This window comes from Aphelocoma coerulescens, chromosome 1 (genome assembly GCF_041296385.1).
Source record: "Aphelocoma coerulescens isolate FSJ_1873_10779 chromosome 1, UR_Acoe_1.0, whole genome shotgun sequence".
NCBI classification, from domain to species: Eukaryota; Metazoa; Chordata; class Aves; order Passeriformes; family Corvidae; genus Aphelocoma; species Aphelocoma coerulescens.
In genome coordinates this window covers 29088200-29109197 of record NC_091013.1, presented here as the reverse complement: position 1 = coordinate 29109197, position 20998 = coordinate 29088200, and positions in this window count along the sequence as shown.

Genomic DNA, 20998 nt, shown 5'->3' with positions numbered 1-20998 from the left:
AAATCTGCAGTAAAGTGACACTTTGATTATAATTAAAAAATTTCAGTTGATTTAACAGTTCACTTTAGGCATTTTTGAGCTGTGGAAATAGCAGTGCTTTTAAGATAATGAACATTGTATGATCACTAATGAAATCCACATATGCATACACACATATATATATACATGACATATATCTATATAGATACACACAGACTATATATATATACACACACTATATATATATATAAAAGATATATAAAAATATATATGGAGTCTTTATGCTATACATTTATCTGTCTACTACATAGATATATGGTCCTCTTAAGTTTACTTAAAAAGGAATCAAATGGGAGGGAAAGCACATTTTTCAAATGTGGCTCTAATTGTCTTTTGTGAATGTTCTATAGATCATTACTGATTGTTTACAAACCTTGTGTGGAATGGCTTTATGGCAATAGAGGGGGTAACATACCTTCATTGTTTATAAAATGACAGCTCCTAATGGACCATATTAGCTTTAACACAAACTATTAAATCCTTTTCATTAAATTATTCTGCACTCTATTTTGGAATCTTGTTAGCTCTGGGAAGTAGGTGCAAACTCCTAAGGAAACATGAGCACACATTGAGACTATTATAGATAATGTTTATTAAATAAGCCTCTGAGGATGTTTTTCTTGGGTTGCTCTCAAGCATTTTGAAGGAGTCGTGTTCCATGTTTGAGGTCCCATGTTTCTTCCTCTTAAACTATGAGCAGCTGTAGCACATGACCTACTTCTGTAGAACCCTGTAATGATTTCCTTCCTTCAGTGGCTTCAGGAGTCCCTCTTCTGCCCTGTGAAAAAAAGGGACAAATATTTTAATCCAAGCAAAATGCTAAAGCAGGTTTTGTTGGTTTCAGGGAAGAAACTCAATACAGCTACATCACCGAGCGTAGGCCTCAAATTGGAACCATCTGGCCTGCAGAAGCACCATGAGATCGTTGGGAAAGGCATGGATATTTTTGCCTTGGGCTGTAACACATACACCTGCAGAATGGGTAGACATGTTGGCAGACAAGCTGGACTCATGTAGCAATACAAGCCTTCCCTCGCAGTGCTGTGGCAGTGCCGGAGTTTGGAAATTACCCTGACATATTTAATAAATGCAATCACTGTACTGCACGCTCTCCAGATAGCAAGTATGCATCTGCGCTTGCCATTAAGTTAATTCAGACAAGTCTGTACTTCAAGGCCCGTATCTTTTCGCCCTTCTTGCACAGATAGCTCCTTTGAAGACAAAATAAGGACAAGGGAAGGAAGACGGTAAGCACAAAATCATGCACTACATCTTAAGGCTGCCTCTTGCAGGAGGTAGCAATTCATGTGATATTCATGTGAACTCGGTTAGATTGAGAAGAGATTCTTGTTGGTAAATATTGCAGCTCTTGGAGAGCACAAAAGAATGCAGGAGTCAGTGTAATCCGTCCCCCTTGGTAGGAGATTTGTAAAATCTCTAGGCTGGATGCAGAAGGAACAAGAAGCCACACACAGACTCTAAAGGTCATGACTCCAGAAACTGTCAGAAAGAGGCAGTGTCCAAGCCCATCCAAAAAATGAAAATGCATATCACAGAAGCAGAAGGACATGTATCCTTTGACTGGAATGTTATTAAACAATTAGGATCACAGGTGTTACCAGAGCTCTGCACAGTGCCCGGTTTTCTGCCTGCAGGCTGGCGGATGGCAGAGCAAAAGACCAGAACGTGGCATTTGCACCTTTGTGATCTGTAGCTGCGAATACTACTTTGCACCTGCAGATTTGTACCCTGCCCCTACAGGCACTCTTCAGACAAAACTCCAAGCAGTCCCTCGGGGATAAAAGGTTAAGGCCTGTAATAGCTGGACATTAATACCATGTTATTCTTCTTTCAGCAATATAATGTATACAACATCCAAGGCAGAATATCTGCTGCTGGGTCAGAGAGCGTGGCTGCTCACATTATGCAGTAAATACACTGAAGGGAAACAGGTTCCCCCAGCTTTCTCTCACTCCACCTAGAAATCACACTGACTATCAAACTTTCAGCGGGGAAAGCTTACACCCTGAATCTCAATCTGTACTTTCCCATACTCTTGAAGAAGTCCAAAGAGAACGTTTTGGCCCAGCTCTGCTTTCAATGTTCTCTATATTGCTAGCATCTGGAGTCATGTACGTGGGCTATCCCAGCCCTGAGCCAGGGAATAAAACAGACAGGATGTGCGTAAGATTGCAGTCTAGTCCTTTGCAACGCAGAATTCTGAGCACTGCTAGTTCCATAGTCTTCTCTTTAGGAGGTACTGAAGTGTTTTCAGAGATAAATCCTCAAGGTGACTTTTTAATTGCTTCACTGAGAGTTAAACTGGGGGAGAGATAAATGAAGACTATGTCCAGTGTGTAAATATCAAGTGTGAAATCTCTAGCTCTCCTCTCCTTCACTCCTCTGTAAATGCGAAGCAGCTCTGCAAAAACCTACAGAGCAGTGCCAGGGTAAAACAGATGATGCAGAGAGCAAAATATTTTTTCTGAAATCTATGGAGACATTACAGAGATTTTGTGGACAGTCAAATATAACAGGAATAGAGGTGGAGCTATCTCAAAGGATAGTCCTCTGAAATGGCTTCCTCAGTTTCCAGCTCCTGATTTTGAAAACGAAATCTGATGTTATGTATCGACACATAAGAAAGATGGGATACAATATGTACTGCTGTAGACAAACTTCCTTCTGGACTCATATTTGATTTCCTCTTGCTTTTTGCTGTACCTTGGTTCACCTCACCTCGCAGCAGCTTCTCACTGCTGTCCATGCAAGCCAAGGCAGCTTTGCCTAATACACACCTCCAACAGTTTCCAGGGCTGTTTCAGCAACAAGATGAGAGTTAATGAGGCTCAACACACTTCCTACCATACTTTATGGGGAAAACCCCTTGAGTGAGAGCAGGAAATCCATCTTGTAAGAATTACAATGTGGTCTCAGTTCCTCAACCCAAAGCTGAAGAGAATATTGATATTTTTCAAAACACCAAATACTAAGCTGTGGGGTTCCCCCACTAATACTATGGGGGTTCCCCTGCCAAATATCCCTTTGGTTCAACAGGGCAATTTTTCACTTCAGTGTCATTTAGATTTCTGAAATAATTTATTATATGCTTGAAGAATATTGAAAATTTCCCTAAACCGGATTCTACTACCTCTATTTATGCTGTGCAAAGGCAATCCCACTGCTGACAGGAAAAAAAGGTGCTGTTTGCTATGAGGGAGGGAGGGCAGAATCAGACCCTTCTTAAAAGCCTTCTGAAAGATGGGGAAAAGCAAGAGGGCCCAGGTTTTACCAAGCGCATTTTGACAAATAACTAAACTCAACCAGTAAACCAGGGAGGATTACTACAGTCTTGCTGAATGCCTTTAACAAACAGAAATTCCTCCATCACATTCTGGGAATAACAACAACAAAAAAGAAATCTTTATGAGAGGAAAGCAAATGCAGCTGTGATCTTGGGGGCCAGGTAAAACGATTTGCAAGAACATAAAGAGAAAAGTACTTTCCCTTAGCAAGTTTTTTCAGCCATCTGGCTCTTCCCGCTCTTCCCTCCCCAGTCCTGGGGGTGATGGTCCTTGCAGCACACTTTTCCAGACACACACCAAACATGACACATGGGCTGCAGCCGCAAGCCAAATGTCTGCTTCCAGATGTGCCTGCTGGCCCCAGTGGAGCTGCTCCCCTGTCACACAGCTCGTGACCCCAGGTTGGCAGCTAAACTTTCCCGGGGTACCAAACAAATAAGTGACTGCCCAAATCCTGATCCTTCCTTAGCTCTGCCCCTGCTCTTGTTTCAAAAAAACATGGGAGAGGTGTTCCCTGCTTGCCTCCATCATGTTTCACAGCACTGGCTGCCCCTTCCTGTCCAGACAGAGGCGTTTTCTTCCTGTGGAAAACACAGCACAAGACAGGAGGAGGAGGATCCATCTAAACACAGGTGCCATCCCTGCACACAGCCAGATGCTGCCAGAATGTGCATTTGAATCCAGAAGCTGGTGAGCACTTGCGGCCCCATGATTTAGATGCTGTTCGAGTGCTTCTAGAAGAGTCATGTATATGCAGTTTACAGAAATTGAGCTTTTTTATGAGACACTTTTCCCTTTCCATCAGTAAGGCAATAGAGAGCTCTTTCTCCTCTGGAGTTTCAGGCCTTGGAGTTCATATTGAAATGCTCACAGTCTTTTGAGATTGACGGAGTTCCAGCTATTGATTTTCTTGACTTGTTCATAAGTTAATATTTACCATAAATATCTTGTTGAGAAAATGAAAAGAAAAAACACATTTTTCAAAACAGCAGAAGCTGGTGAGATAATGAACCAGACACAACTTTAAACAAGATATTTTTAAAAACATCAAAACTTCCTTCCCTTTTTTAAATTAGTGGCAAAAAGAAAAAATGAAAAACAAGTGCCCCCAAACCAGAAGGGTGATAAGCAGTTTTTATTGTTGAGTTCATTACTGTGGTTATTTTGAGAGAGAAGACATTTTTCTCTTAATTCATGAGCCAGACATGAGCTCTTTGGAGGCTGTAAAAAGATCTCCTTAAAAATGACTGCAAAAGGATGACTTTGCTAGAAAATTCCAGCTGGTTCAACCATATCCAAATGCCCGAGAAGCTTGATTATAGCTTGACTAACTCTCTCCTATCCTCATCGATGAACGGCCAAGATCAGGATTTCCTAGGAGCAAGCATCAGCCCACCAGCAGCAGAGCAGCAAGTGAAGCATGTGATGGGCTGGAGCACTATAAGCAAAGGCAATGGCTTCAGCTGTGGTGAAAGGTTGTGTCACTGCAGCCCAGCTGGTTGTTAACACAGGGCCCTGGTTTGCTCCCCTCCAACCTGCAGAAACTAGACCTCAGCTTGTAGCCCCAGTGTGGACTTTGCTAGTCTGCTGGTCTGGGATCCCACACTAGCTTGTCACCATCTGCTCTGGAAATGGCAGCAAACCTCACTCACCCCCTTCCCCTTTCCCCAGCCCCTTGCTGGGGAGAGCTGCCGACAAACTCACCGACAGGGAGGGCAATGCATGAAAGAAAACACAGAGCCGACAGAAAAACGAAACGCACATGGCAGGGAATAATATTTCATTTGTGCAGTAGCGGCCCTGCTGAAGCAGTGTAAATAAAGCAGGTTACTGAGATGTGAATATACCACTGTTTATAAATACTAGCCCTTCTGCCCAGAGACGTGCGTGAGGAGAGCTGGACACTCATGAGGTCACCCCACCACATTTTATGATTTACATAAATCATGTCAACACTGTGAGCAGGAACGGCGGGCGAATGGGGCCGCATGAAGCGAACCATTCAGCCTCCTGTCACAGGTCTTAAAACAGGTAGAAGCTGTTAACGGGCCCACCAAATCTCTTAAAATGCAGAGGGGATGAGGGATAATCCAGCCAAGGAAACAAGGCATTCACCCACCCCATGTACCTCAGCTGTCAGAGACCTTCCTAAGCTCTGAGGAACAGAAAGCCAGCCAAAAATGGTGCTAGCAAAGCCCACGAGCTAAACTTGTGATTAATATCTCCCTTCACAGAGGGTAGTGTGTCCCACCAAGCAACCATTCTAATGAAGAAAATGCCTGCACACCTCGCAAAGGTGAAGAAAACGCCCCAGGTTTTGCTGCATGCGGGACACTTCCTCCCCTTATTTATCAAGCACATTGAAAATGTGATTTTTCTGGCAGAAGAATCAATATTCTGGGACTAAATGGAAGCCCCGCTGTAGGTTTGCCTTGCATCCAAGCACCTGTGGTTTGGGGGCCAGAGATGAAGGCAGTGGGGACAAATGCAGGAAAGCAGTGTGCAGCTTCCCGCGAATTTTGTTCAACTCCCTATGAGCGCTGTGTCTAACTGGGATCACACAATACAAGGCCAAAGCTGCAGCTAAGGATAAAAGCAGCAGTGACAAACAATCTCCTTTTCCTTGCCACTTCACAGTCATGTATCTCTCTGGGGTTGTTCTAATTTCAGTGGACAGTAGTCCCTTTTGGTCCAATTTGCCTGTCTCAGGAGACAGATGATGCCATCAGGGTGGGTGCCTGAAACACTGAGGATCTGGCTTGCAGTCTTTAACTCTGCCCAAATTTCAGCTCTAATAACATGTAATTATGTAAAATAATTGTAAAAATTACAATCACACATGAATCGCGTATAATTATGCAAAAGAAATGTAAAAAATGTAAAAGCGGTACAAAATCCTTATGATACATTGCTGGTATATGGACATGTGCTATTCACTACTATTAAATACAAGTTGATTTAAAAATATTATTTTGACCATAAATCAACCGTGTTCTATGCGATTCCTGTTGATCTACAGCTGTGACACATTCTCAGAGAAGAAAAGATGTAAATATTAGGCAAAATTGGGAAGGGTTCTGCAAAGTGTTTTTCCCTGGAAGATGTGTATTTGTCAAAATCAAAGCCTTAGGGAAGAGATGGGATTTTTAAAATGAAAATTCTATATTCAAATACAATTGGAAAACATTTGTAAAAATTATCAGAATATCCTCTTTTTATAACTTTCAAAAGAAAAGATGTAATTTTCAGACGGAAATTAAGTTTCTGTTTTGAAATCTAAGTAAGATTAGACCAAAAACATCAGGAAAAAATAGTTAATTCCAAACACTTCAAGGCTTACCAAAAATCATCATTGCAGAATTTTTGATCTGATCTAAATTTTTGCATTTTACTCTTTAAATTCAAATTTTTTTCAAGATTTGCACTTCTGCACATGCAAAAAGTGATAAGTGCATAAACCCTTTTTTTTCACCTCTGCAGATCTATAAAAAATGTGTTTTCAGCACACAAGCTTCAGTATCTTTTCCAGAGAAGCTTCACCCATCCAGAAGGCAGGGTGGGGAAATCTCAATCCCTCAGCCCTGGGGGGTTAGGAAATAATCTCTACTCTGCTTCCCCAATCTCATTCTGGATCTCAGAAAAAGCTTTTTTTCTCAAAGGAGAAATGCAGAGATGCTTTGCAGCTGGTGCCTTTCCCCTGTACATAGAGGTGGCACCGTGGTGGGATCCTTTCTTGCACAGGCAAGTGACCACTGTGTTCTAGTCTGGTCAAGGTCACAGCTTGGAGAACCAGGTACCTGCTACCTGAAATGAAACCCTGAATGAAAACTAAAAGATTTGGGTTTTGATACTGTGCCTTTCTGACAGTGACATCTTTTCAGGAGCAATTAAATGCTAAGCATTGGTCTGTTAAATTTAGTGGCAATTTCAGTTGTAGGCGGCATCAAGTCAAGGACAATTTCAGTTTCAGGGCAGCTTTTATTTCATGTTTTGAAACGGAGAGTGCTTTTTATTCAAGAGCAGCTTTTGTTTGAAATAATACAGCCTAGCTGTTTCTCTGTGGTCCTGATCCTGCACCTCAGAAAGGACCTCACTCACAGCCAGAATCCTTCCGATAATCGGGTATTTTCAGCAGGGAGACTGAAGTGCCCTGAGCACAGGCTGGAGCCTGCTGTGCATGTCTGTCTTAGTGTGGGGAGGCTTTTTAAGATCCAGGGGTTTCCTTCCTCTAAGGCCCCCAACCCACCTGTTGGCAAGACTCTCTGCGAGAAGAGTCACCTGCAGGATTCGACTTCAGATACAGACCCAGATCAGAGGTTTGCAAAGGCATTTGGTTCCGGCATGTCATTGCGTTCCCTGGGGGACTGGGTGTGTGTACCCACTCATTCCTGTCTGCATAGCCATACTTCATCTGTCTACAGGCAACAGCTTTCCTGAGTTGCCTTCCTTAAGACTCAGGTTTTATATTACCAGGTAAATTTCCTTTCAGTTTTATTTGCATGGAGCAAGAGTGACATTCTGTGGCCAGTTAGATTTATGGCAGCATTTCTCACTCTTCTTCCCCTCCCACAAATACCTCAGGGTATAAACCACACTCTGATGGCCTTTTGTTTTGTTTGTAGCTTCTATCACAGTTCGTGAGAAATAAATATAGAGGTATTCTCAAACACATTTCTGTGGCATGTAATCCTTAGGGACTGCTTTACCATGAATTCCCAACAAATTCAGACATCTATGTACTGATTACTATTTTATGAGAGCAATGCCTGATTATAATGAAAGTAACCAGAAGCATGAAGAGACTGTGACATGTTCCTCGGGCTCCACTCTAGCTGGCTCAGCCTGTTGTACTTGGAAGGGATGAGGAAACCATGTTCCAAAACCCCATAAAAAAATAAAGCGGAGTGCTGTTTAAAACAAAGCAGTGGGCTTTTTAGGCACTTATGTGCACTGGATAATACACCAATGACACTAAATTGAACTCATTTAGCTGTAAACATGATATTACATTTGACAGCTTCCAGTGGTAAAATACCAGACCGTTCATGCTGAGGAGAAAAGAAACAATATGGAAGGAACAAAACTCATCAAAAAAGAAGCCACAAAAGGGCCAACAGGGGAAAAAAATAACCAACAAAACCCCAGCATTTTTCAGTGGTTACAGTCATAACTCAGCACAGGCACGCATAGTACCAAAAGCAACCTGCCCAGTTTAAACAGCGGAGAGCAGGCGCTGGAGTTTATGTTGTTCCCCTGTTTATTAAAAACGGATGGGAGCACTTGACAGAAAAATCAAACTTCTGGTCATGGCTCATTAATCTCTGTTGTATCTGTCAGATATGTGTGTCTAGAGTTTCAACAAGGCTCTAGAATCAAGATTACTGCTGAGCTCTGTTATTTTCTCTAATTTTGAATGAGGGGAAATGCTGCCAATCACCCTAGGCAAGAGGCGAGTGCAGGGCCACGGCTGCAACCCTTCGCAGCCGGCATGTCCCTGCCCAGTGGTTTGGATCTGATTTCAGAGGCAGCAACCCCTCTTTCTCCTCCTCACCACAGCCAGTTTTGGCTGGGTGCATCCTCTCCCTTTCCCCTGAAAACCAGACTCATTGCTCACCACCAATGAACATGCCTGTCAATGCTAAGGTGATGACGAGGTTGATCTGAGGAAGTGGTGGGTGCTCCTTCATCGCTGAATTCTGCTCTCATACACAAAAGTGTTAATTGCATTAATCCACTGAAGACAGTGGAGCTCCTCCTGTGTAAAACCAGGGTAAGTGATGGGCTCAGCAGGCCTAGAGTGGGCTCAGCAGGCCTGAGATGAATATGGTATGAAACAATTAGCTGCAGATGGTATAGGAATCTCGTTTTCTGGAAATACAGATTTTGCCTGGAGATCTTTCTATATATATTGGATTTGTCAAACTGATAATGACTTGAACATTTGGAGAGAGAGGATAACCCACCGCAGGGCCAGATGCAGCTGTGATGGGGAGGATGGAGGATGCATATTAGCCTCAAAATGTGTCTGTCTCTCCATCACATTTCTATGCCATTCTATAGCGGTGGGAGGATGGATGAGGCCCTGAGTAGAGCAGGGCAGAGGAGCTCACCCGCTGCCTCCCCTTATGCCATTACTTTCCTTACTTGCTTTGGACATTGCTCATTTCTTCACTTATTCTTTTCTTTCCCCTTTCTTCCTTTTTAAATTGTCAGTGATGCTGTTTCCAGAGACAGAAAAACTGATGGGCACTTAGAGGATGAGGCACAAGATTTAGCTGTTGCTTCGCTTAAGTGCAAAACACAGGCAGTTGTGAGAGGAGGTTTCCAGCTCTGTCAGTCAGAGGACAGGCTGGGGATTCCTTTCAATCCTGATACCACAAGCACAGTTCTTCAGGCGGGAACAGTGGACTCACACAACACAAATATAGACACAGGCAGAAAAATAGCAAAGAAAATATGATGTTTTATGACTGCAGGTACATCACAAGCAGGCAGCCTGACCCTCACTGCTCACCAACTGCAAACGGCAGGAGCAAGACTGTGTAAAAGCCGTGCTTGCCAGCTCCCTTCTCAATGAAACACATGGAGGTTCCCTCCAGGGGATGTCTCTCCTGCCTGCCAAAGTCTGCCCTCAAGATCAGCCCTGCCTGCTGCGCCAGCTGCAGGATTGCAGGCACGGCTGCCGCATGGTGTTTCATATCATATGGAAAGCCATATTCCTCGGGATGTTCAGACATGCCAGAGAGCCTGTCTGCATGGCAGTCAATTGGACTGTGAGTGGGCAGTAGGCAAATGGCAAAGAGCAGCACTTACCCTCCTCTGTGCTGCAGCTTGCCATTTCTGAGAAGCACAGGCATAGATAACCCTGTGCTTCAGCCTTAGCAGAGCTTGCCCATGCAGAACATTTCCCAAGACCATTTTGAACCCCAGATTTATAAAGCTAGCCCTATTAAGAAACAGAATGTTTTACTAGATCTTAACAAACAGGGTGACTCCAGTTGCCTGCTAATCTGCCTGCAATGTGGTGGACCCTTCTAATCCCAAGAGTAAATTTCCATTGTTTTAATGTTAGCTCCTATCACTTAAAATATTTTTCCAGTGGGTTTTTAGGAATCTGTGTTATTGGACCAAGGAATCTGGGCTTCCTGATCTGTTTATTCTAACAGACATGAGTGGCTACACTAGTTAGTATAACTTGCTGCTGCTCAGAGAAGACTGTGTGTATCTCTCCCTCTCTCTCTCTTTCTCTCTCTCTCTCTCTCTCTATATATATATATATTTGCAGCATTTCTGAAGCTTCTCTGTATTTAACAGTTAATTTTTTTCAATAAAGCATAAATGACGTAGGAGCCATTTTCAACAGCCACATCAGCACTTAAGCCTGGATCCTTTAAGCTACTCAAGTACTCAGATATATATACCTCGGTGGAAGTGTTTCAGACACCTCAGCGGGTTAGATGAGTAGCTTCCACTGAAATCTGCCCCCAGTTCCAGCTTCCTCTCAGTTGCTTAAAGGAAACAAAGTTCTTTTGGGATTTAGACACTGAGATGACAGGTACCTAAAATACGCAATAGCTGGATGACGTGCATAAGGTAAAGAAGGGCGTTTGAACACTGTAGGATGTAGGATCATCTTTAGCTGAGGGGTAGCACAGGAAAAGGCCACGTGGCTCTCCTAGGTATCTCCTGGTCATCAATAGCCCTAGAGTAAAATTGTCAGGCAGTAAATGCTGACAGGTATCTTGTTACATGCCTGGGTATGCGAAATTTCTTGTGCAGATACAGAAGGCATGGCACAGGGAAAATCTCCTTGCTAGCCAGCTTACTGGGAGCCAAGTCATAGTAGTGAGCCTCTCTATTCAGAGCAGTGCAGGTCAGCTCAGGTGTAACTGAGAGAAGAGACCCACACATCAATCTGGCAGAAATAAGGGTTTGTTTCATTGAAACAGTGGAGGCGTTTTTAATGGCAACCTGTCAGGAAGCTGAGCTGTATTCTTCAAAAAGCGGATGCAACTGCTGTCAGGTAGGCAATAGCTGAGTGAGCTTGCTGGGCTGTACTGCTTCCTGACTTTGTGCATTGGTCAAACAAAGTCACTAACTATGAACCCAGGATTTGTTATGTTCTTCCATCCTTTTGAGTGCTAGTTGTTTTTCTAGGAGACATAAAGAAACCTGAGGTAACAGATGTGCTCCAACTCTCCTCCTATCTCCAGGATATAGATGATACAGGAGTCCTTAGTGTCCTTTACTGCATGGTGTGGCAGCAGCACTCCTTTTATTCTCAAAAAGACTTTGTGTCTCGTTGGAGAGAATCACGGAACCATAGAAGGATTTGGTTGCAAAGGACCTTAAAAGGTCATCTAGTTCAACCCCCTGCAATGAGAAGTCAGAAGGTTCCCTTGGGTGATGTAATTTGATACTACTGTGTATCAAGAATAACATTTTTAAGCAGTCACCATGTCCTTGCCTTCACAGTTTCCTTTCTGCTCTCTACTGCTGGTAATATTTTTGCATGCATCTGTTATTTGAACAAAATAAAATGTTTTCAAGTGAGTAAGTATATAAAATCAAGTTACTTGTAGTTTGCTGGGAAGGCAATTACAAATGTTTTTATGCTTAGCAAAATATAGCTGAAGATGTTATTTGCTTTGAACTGCAAAACCAGAAAGTGCAAACCCTTTTGTTACTTGAGACAATGTGTCACTAAATAAAGAATCTTTTTATGAAGGGAAAGCTAAAAACCTAACGATATTATATTCAGTTACTCTGAAACTGCAACCTTCCCCTTTGCATCTCTGTTTCTACCATCAGCCATAAAAAGCCCTTCTTCTTACCACAGAATATATCAACTGCAGGTCTCCAGTTAACTCATGTGTGAAATGTGCTTGATACCAAATGAATGGATGATCATAAAAACAGCGTTCCTTTTTCCTGGAAACAAAAAGCAGTGGTGATACATATTGCTTCTGTTTTCAGCCAAAGACTATAGTACCAGATGGCTGACACAACCATAACAGCTAGCTGCATCTGCATTAAAAAGTTTGAAGGGTGTGATCTAATCTTTAAAAAATGCCAGATAACTTCTGCCTCTTTAAATCACGCTACTGCTCACACCATCCTAGGACTGCTCAAACATGCCTTAGTCATGTTCATTAAGCATCATTAGACTGAACAAAAGGCTAGTCAAGTCAGCGGTCATCTTTTGGGATATGATTCAAGACCCACTGAAGGCAAGGGAAGATGTCTCACTGATTTTTGTGGCCTTGAAGTAGGAGCCTAGTGGTTATTCCTCCTTGTCCACATTGATTATGGCTGCAGATGAAACTTATATCAGTTAAGGTTCTTTTCCTTTCCAACTTGTTTCTTTGTATAAAATGACTTGGCTTTTCAAACTCAAATGTACTTTTTTTCATAAAAGCAAGACGTTTGGGTAACAATGTTTGTAATCTGAATACTGATCAGCCAGAGAATAAATATATATTTTTGCTCTATATGATTATGAGGTACCTGAAACAATAACTTGTAGGGAGGCCCTGGGCTTAGCTACAGGTACTTGCATTGCAACTATCAGGTACCATTTCAAATGACCTTTATTTCAATATCTTTCATAATCAGCTAGAAATTAAAGTCATACACTGTTGGACAGGAGAGTTATTGGCAATAGCTTTTTATTTTGTAAACAGCAAGGCCAAAATGTGTGGAAGATGGACTAGACATACAAAGCCATGTTCTTTTTTTCCAGAGACTGTGCCAGGCTACCAAACAAGGTTCTGAGTGCTAGCTCTTGGGTTGGTTTTTCTTTTCTTCCCTCTCCCATTTTCTTTCCTGTACTGGTAGCAGCATACCTTAAAATTCCACAATTTCCCACCCTAATCTTTGCTGTATTGTCAGACACTCAATGAGAAGAGTTTCACAATTGCTTAGTGTTTCACAGTGTTAAAATGTCATAGCCATTCAAGTATTTTTTCATGTGAGAACATCTACAAAACTTCGTGACTCACACTACCAGGAGAGAGAAAGAGAACAGACTTGCAATACATTATGTCATTTCTCAAATGTTGGCTATCTTAATGGGGTCGGCACTGACATTTGTCTTGAAAGCCATCCAGTAATAGAGGGAAGTTCTCACACAGTCTTCCTCACAGATGGTGAGACCTGCCATCAGTTTTATGGCTCAGCAGTGAATGGCTCTGCAGCTCTACGGGCATACCTGCTGGAAGGCTGCCCGAGTGATACAGACAGCACGTATGGCAAAAAACCTCAGCGCCGCTGGTGGCTTCCTTTGTTTAATCTTCCTCCAGCAAACAAAAAGTGACGTGACTTCAAAACAATGGGAAGGAGGGAGAAAAATAAGGGGAGAGGGTGCTACTGAAAGATTTAGTTAAAGTCTATTCTTCTCTGGTATTTCTCAGCGTAGGGGTCAATGGTTTAAGTACAACAGGCTTGATTCACTGCCTGGATGAAGCAGATGGGGCAGATCGCCAGGCAGAGGCTTCCAAATAAAAGCTGTGGAAGGCAGCTTTAACTTCCTTGCAGACCAAAGGGCCACTGTAACAGTGAGAAAATGGGACCTGACCTAACTCAGCCTTCACTTCCATCTGCTCTGGAGAATCCTTTGTACAGCAGTTTGGCTCAGAAGGACCACCTGAACTATCCCTTTCCTACTCTACCAGCATCCCGACGATACAGTAGAGAAATTGACAGACAATCTGCACAGGGGAATACAGTGATTGCCTAAGACAATCAGCCCCAGTGTGTTGATTTATATTCTCACCTGGTGCCCACATTTTACTGCAAGAAAAGGTGCTGCACCAGCAACTCACAAAAGGTCCTCCCACCTGAAAGAAGAGACAGTCTAAGTATGAAACTAGAGACAGCACCGAGAACATGGACACTTGGAGAGAAACACAAAGTAAGAGAGAGCTGACATTGTTCAGCATCATGACCAGCAGCCTGACTGTTGCTATATGTGTTGCAGGCCTTGAGATGCTTTTAAAGCAGGGAATGAGGTAAGTTTACAGACATCTGCTGGGAGTTCTTCCCGAGAGAAAGATGAGCAAACGGGTGAAAGTACTTATTTGGAAGTGCAATAAGTGGGTAATAACTGTGGTTTCATGGGACAAGGATGCAAAATTCAAAACAATACTAGGCAGTGGAAACTGGAAACAAGCGGTTTATATCAGGAACCAAGATGGAAACCAGAAGAGAGAAGCAAAAACATAAAGTCAATATGAAGTCTAGAAGAATTATTTTTTCAGTAGAAGCCAAAATATAGTTTTGTGGCACTCAGCTTTCCATGATTTGGCTATGATGCTTATAGCCATTATCCAAGACTCCTTTCCCGTCTCAAACCTGGAGTAGACCCTAAGAAATCCCTCAGTGACCTGACAGAAGAATACCTGGAATTGACACACACAGACAGCTACTTCTTGTTGAAGTTTTTATCATTGGTGGTCTGAGCATCACTGTCAGTATACAGAGGAGTCTCCATTTTATACCATTTCTAGATTTTTAGAGACCCTGACTTTGAGCTACTAGCACTCATGTTGCTTCCCAAGCTTTTGCAAAGCTTGAGTTATGACTGTGCATAGTGATACGCATCTCTGATGAAAGGGTATTGTACAGATTCCTATCCCATGTATGGAAATGTGTGGATAAATTTTTCCATGTCTCTTTGGGCTCATATTATTAGCAGATAGTCTGAAAGACAAATAGACAAAAACAAATCATTCAACATATTGTATGTCCAGAATATTCTACTGTCAGTAAAGTAATGCATATTCCTATAATATTTTCTTTATTCACTGATTCATAATTTTTTTCAGTTTTTTCACACCAGCTCAATTATGCTCTGCTTGTTTCTCAAGTCTCTGAACAAGCACAGCATAATTGGCTTTCATATGTCCAATATCAACCACTGCCTTTTCTTTTAGCCACAAAGTTTCCTAGACACCAAAACAAAACATTCTTCAGTACATGCTCAAGAGCTTTGCTCTCATACATCACTAGCTGGGCATTTAGTTCCCACATAGTTCAGTGCTCTACTAATCCTGAAGAAAACTACACTTGCCCAGCTCCAAAAGGATTTTAATTTGGAATTCCTGTTTTCCATGGGAGTTATGTATGGACCAGGCTACAGATATTCAGCCATAATGTAGGAAAAATGTGCAAACTACATCTACAGGAGAAGAGAACAATGATGGAGGAGTTTCATTCCATGGTTCTGGGACAACAGGAATACTGGATTTAGGTAAAGTCATCATTTCTGCCTTCTATCCTGTCCCTGCATCTTATCATCAGCATTTAATTCTTCAATTACCCCTATATTGCAGTTATGAAACCTTGACTATTTTGACTTCAATGGATTTTGAAGAACTGGGTCAGAATGCATGTATGACAGATAATAAGCCTTAACTATAAAAGCAATAAAAATGCAGAAGGTGCTATCTATGTAAGATAGTCCCATTAACATATCACACTAGAAATCTTAATTTTGGAATTTCCTGAGGTAATTTTAACTATGCAATCTCCACATTACATTACAAGTCCTCCTTGTATAACACCCAGGGTGGCACAGCAAGTGTAGCAGGAACTGAAACGTGGGTTTCTGAGCTTAGTGACTTTAACCTCTGCTGCCTGAGCTTAAAGATGGCAGTCAGGAGAGACACAGAGTGCCAGCGTGGGTTACAGTAGCATATTCTTTAGTTTTCTGCTACTCGCACCCTTGTTTTCACAGCAAAAAAAGGAAGATCAACAGGCCTGAAGGAAATTGGATGGAAGTGTTCCTGGACTCAAAATAAAATAGTAAGATTTATTTTGAGTATTAAGACACATATGCATATATGGGGGTTGGGAGTGAGGAAAAGAAAAATACTCAGCATGGGTGTTAAGGAGAGAAAAACAGTGTCTGCTTTGACAGTTAGTATTTGGTGCCCTCTTCTGCACTCATCCGTATTTCTGAAGTTCTTTAGAATGAGGAGAAGAGCATCTGTCTGTCGTCCATTTCTACATAGCAGTGCTTTGCTGTGAGGGGCAGCAGGTCATCCTAGCAGATGTCAGCCATCGTGGTGATGGGAAAAGTAGAATTTTTTTTAGGTGAGAGGAATGAGTGTGTTAATAGAGAATAAAAGGCTGTGAATAGAAATTAAAAAATATTTAACTGAGATTTCAGTTATGACATCTAAATTATTATATTAATAAAAGTAGGTTGTATTTTGATTGTGACTGAAAAAGAAGCATACCATGTATATACGGTATATAATCAGTTTAATCATATGCTGATCCCAGGACAATCTCATCCCAACATTTTATGAAATTACAAATAATATATAGCACACACAATTCTTCATAGTAATTTAAATGTCACTTTGCTAAATGAACTTGAAGACAGATTTGCACTTATTGAATGCAGAACAATTTCAATATTAATTTCTATTTTTTCCATTACTGAAAGATAATTTTATGCTAGAATTTCAAATACTTAAAACCAAAAGGTTCACTAATTCTGGTCTCAGCTTTTGAGTTTCAGTTTGAGTTTCAAGTTCAATTGGAAAGTTTCCTACCTACCTTCTTCTGTCTACCTTGAACTTCATTTTATCCGTAGATGCACAAAGCATTGCAAACATCTTACAGCAGTTCTCTACCCGTCTGCCACAGCCCGGGCAGCTCTTGTTTCCTGCAAGATTATTCATTTATTTTGAAAAGGAACGATATGGAGGTTATAATTGTGCCAGCTCACAGCTCCTCCACTGAGAACTGAAGAGAGCAGTATCTAAATCATAGATGTTGTTATGAAAATGACAAGCCTCAGGTTCCTGAACCACAGTCCACCTGAGCCCCTGACCCCGGGCAAGGTCTCTCAGAAACATCATCTGAGCAAGACATAGAAGACTGAGGTCTGGTTTTACCCTTCCAATGTAAGGTATGTTTCTGTTCCTGTTTATTGCTGGTTGACTTCATGAGAAGAAATCCATTTGACATTTTAAGATTTTCTTTCTTGGATACATAGGTTTGAGCAGCTGCTGCTAACCTCCCCTACAGTTTTGAAGCCAGTTTGTTTTCAGTCAAGTTAAACCTTAGAGCCAAAACTGTCAAACTTGGGTGACTAAATTCCACAGAGAGACAGGAAAGCAATTGGCCAGATTTTTGAGGATGGAAAACATTCTGAGTTTGGATCAACTTAGCACCTCCAAAAGTCAGGCCATTCATTTAAATAATCTAAAATGGATTTTGATTCCCAAACATAGATATTTTATTTGGAATATCTGGCTAATATTTTCAATTTTCCTCAACAGCGAAATGCCATTCTCAGTAACCTGTCCTGAAAACTGTTACCTTCCTTCTTATTTTCTAACTTTGGAGTAGAGAAGATACATCTTTAGTGTAATGACTAAGTTTTATACATACATAAGAGGATAGATAGAATGGGGTATATCACAGAAAAAGGCTCAGGAAAATATGCAGACAACCACTCTGAGCAGGCACACGACCTCAAAAGCAGGGGCAGACACAGTGCACCCAGGCAAGCTCATCCTGAATCTGACATGTTATCGTCACTAAGCAGATCTGAGCAATATAAGGAAACCTTGCTATGCTAGATCTGCATCTTATTGTGCAGGAGTGCAAATCCCAAATACAAGAACATCTCTGCAAAGCTAACTTTAGCCTAAATGTTGCCCAAGTTTAACCAGGATCCCAGCTTCAGCGTGGTGAAGCCTGTGGCACTAACTGGCTGGCCCACTAATGGATGCAGTCTAACAATTGATCTCCCTGTAGCAGGGACATATGTTTGCTCCATGGGAAAACTTCAAGGGTATACAGTCCTTCAGTGCTTTCTGCTCATCTAAAGAGGTCAGCCTTTTCTTATAAACAATTAACTGGGGATGTTTTGTTTTGTTTTGTTTTGCAGCTTGCTCCAGTAAAGAAATCCATAGGATGCCCATCCACAACTGTTAGTATTACATACAAGCATAGAGTGGACAAAACAAACTCTTGTGTTATTTCACAGTGTGGTTGCTTTCATGCAAACAGAGCTTATACAAACAGAGTAATTCAAGCACGGATAATTCATGTTAACTCTTCACTGAAGACACATCCATCAGTGGTGCATAGGAAGTGACTTTACCCTTGCTTTGTTTTCACTTAGGTTGCTAATTAAGAGAAGTTAATCTAAACAAGCTTGAACTGGATTCAAAGTGTCAGGGATTTTTTTCTAGTTTACATAGATCAAATAAAACTAATTGATGTAAACTTTCGGAACTTTTCTACTGAGGACAAGATCCCATGTAGTAGAAAATATGAGCACAGAATGCAAAAATAGATTCCAGAGCTTACCGCACCTTTTTTTTGTGATGTCTTATACTTTTATGTCATATGACCATCTGCACCTAAGTGGAGCTGGCCATTCAACAAATGGACTAGTCAGGTCACTGAAATATGGAGCTGCCCTTTGCTTGTATTTGGATAACTCTGATGGATATAACATTGCTGAACATTATTCAGAAATGACATCAAACATTTTGTCTCTGTACACCAAAAATAGCGGCAGTCTAGACTGAGAGGAGGCTTTCAGCATTCTTATTTTCTACTCAACTTTGCAAAAAAAAATCTTTTTGAATTAATTATTAAATTAAGGTATTTAAAAATAATAAACCAAAGCTCCACTTAAATCTCAAACAAGGATGAAGTACCTGTGGAAAGAGGAAGGACATTTTCCTCCTTTTGCCATGGTACCTACAGTTTTTGAAGGTGATTAGCTATTGAATGCTCTAATATTAAAAGGATTTTTTAAAGGCATTTTATTGTGAGAATTCCTGATTTAAAGAGGTGCTTCAGGAAGTAATCAGCTGTTTTACTATCCTGTTGAGATAGCTATCTCTGACACTGTAAGCTCAAGTAGTATTCATATCAATGTAAGCAATGTTATGGCACACAATCTCAGATTAAACTGTGTGGAAAGTAGCTTCTAACATTGCATCATCTACATAGTAAAAATATATGCCATTAACAGAATGTACTTACAAAGACAACAAACAAATATCATGGGTAGGCTGCTTAGGAGAAACAGGCTTCATCACTATGTCATCATCATATTCCTCTAATCTAACAAAACAAAAATAATTTTGATGAGTCAGTTAAGAACATGATTTCAGAATAAAACCACCTGGGTTTTCTTTTTCAATGTCAGTCTGTGCGCATCAGATCAACTTCCTTGGCATTTAAACTGCTTGCCTCGTGTCACACTGCATCAGCCAAAACAGGCAGAGGGACTTGTGCTAGAAGTCTCTTCTTTAAAAGGCAGAAGCCTTGAAGGAGATAAATTTCAGAGGAGTTACCCTGATTTTGGAAACCATTCCCTGTACCAACTGGTCTATCTAGGCTATTTTCATTTGAGTCTGTCCTTATAGACTTCAGAAGCTGGTTGTTCTACTAGACGTGACAACAAGGCTCTGAAAAACCTCCTTTTTAATTCGAAGCATCACCTAGTACACTCAGAATCTAAAAGCTAGAGAAATATTCTCAGCCCAAATCTCATGAGGAAAACACTCTGACCTGCTACCTAAGGTGACTCAGCATTGATCAAAAAACATAGGTACCTGAGGAGAAACAGCTTAATTGATCTAATTCTAAATCTATAGTATTCTGCTTACATATATGGATAAAAGGATTGAGCCCAAGATTAAAAGTGTGTGGTAGCTGCACACTGAGAAATTAGCTTGGATCTCATCTGAATAGGGTGAGCTCTGGAAATGTGTGTTGCCACACAGCTCCCCACAGCTCAGGGCAAATGTCACCTAATTTAATGTTAACCACCTCAGCTCTTCAAGGGAGACTCTCATCTCCTTCTAAGCCCAGGCCACCCAGCCTGCAGCATCTGGAAAATATCTCCAAGCAGAGGCAATACCTGTGCACAGGGACCTCAGTGTCATCGTGAATCTTAAAATCAGTAGAGGTTTTCTCCTAAATGTCCTGAAGCCAGGGCATAGAAATCAGATTCCTTGGCCTATGCCTATGTGAATCTTGGTACTCTCTTACTGATCCAATCTCTAGGGTTATATGCTCCTAAGTTTAAGAGTGTCAGGCAAAGTTCAAAGTGTTCTCAAAGTTCTATATTGTAAAATTAGAGTTAGAATAATTTAGAATAGTTGGAATAGTTACAAGCACAGCTTTGGTCTGTACCATATAGGACTTTGCCAGCCATAGTTCAAGAATTAGTACAGCCCTGGCACCACTTCCAACAGGTGGTGTGGGTGTGGATGCCCTTTGCTGAAGGGTAAGACTTTATTAGTGCAATTGCAAGCCACTCTGTGACAGCTGGCCTTAGTGCCAGAACAGGGCCCCAGAATGCTTTGCTTACCACCAAACATAGTTTAAACACTTGCCAGCTGAAGACATACTTGCCCCCTTCACAAACTCAGGACCAGATGTGAGGCATTCTCCAAAGGTTTGGAGACACTGAGAGAGTGGATAAGGAATTGGATCCCTTCATTCACCCTCAGAACTCTAAGGCAGTCTCTGACACCTGTGAAGAGCAATACCTTGTCATGTGTGCTGCTGCTAGCCTGAGTTACATTTGTTGATGAGGCAAGTGAGGCAAGTATTGCTTTTCATGGCTATCAGAAATGGAAATGGAAGCACCACAAAGCACGGGTTTG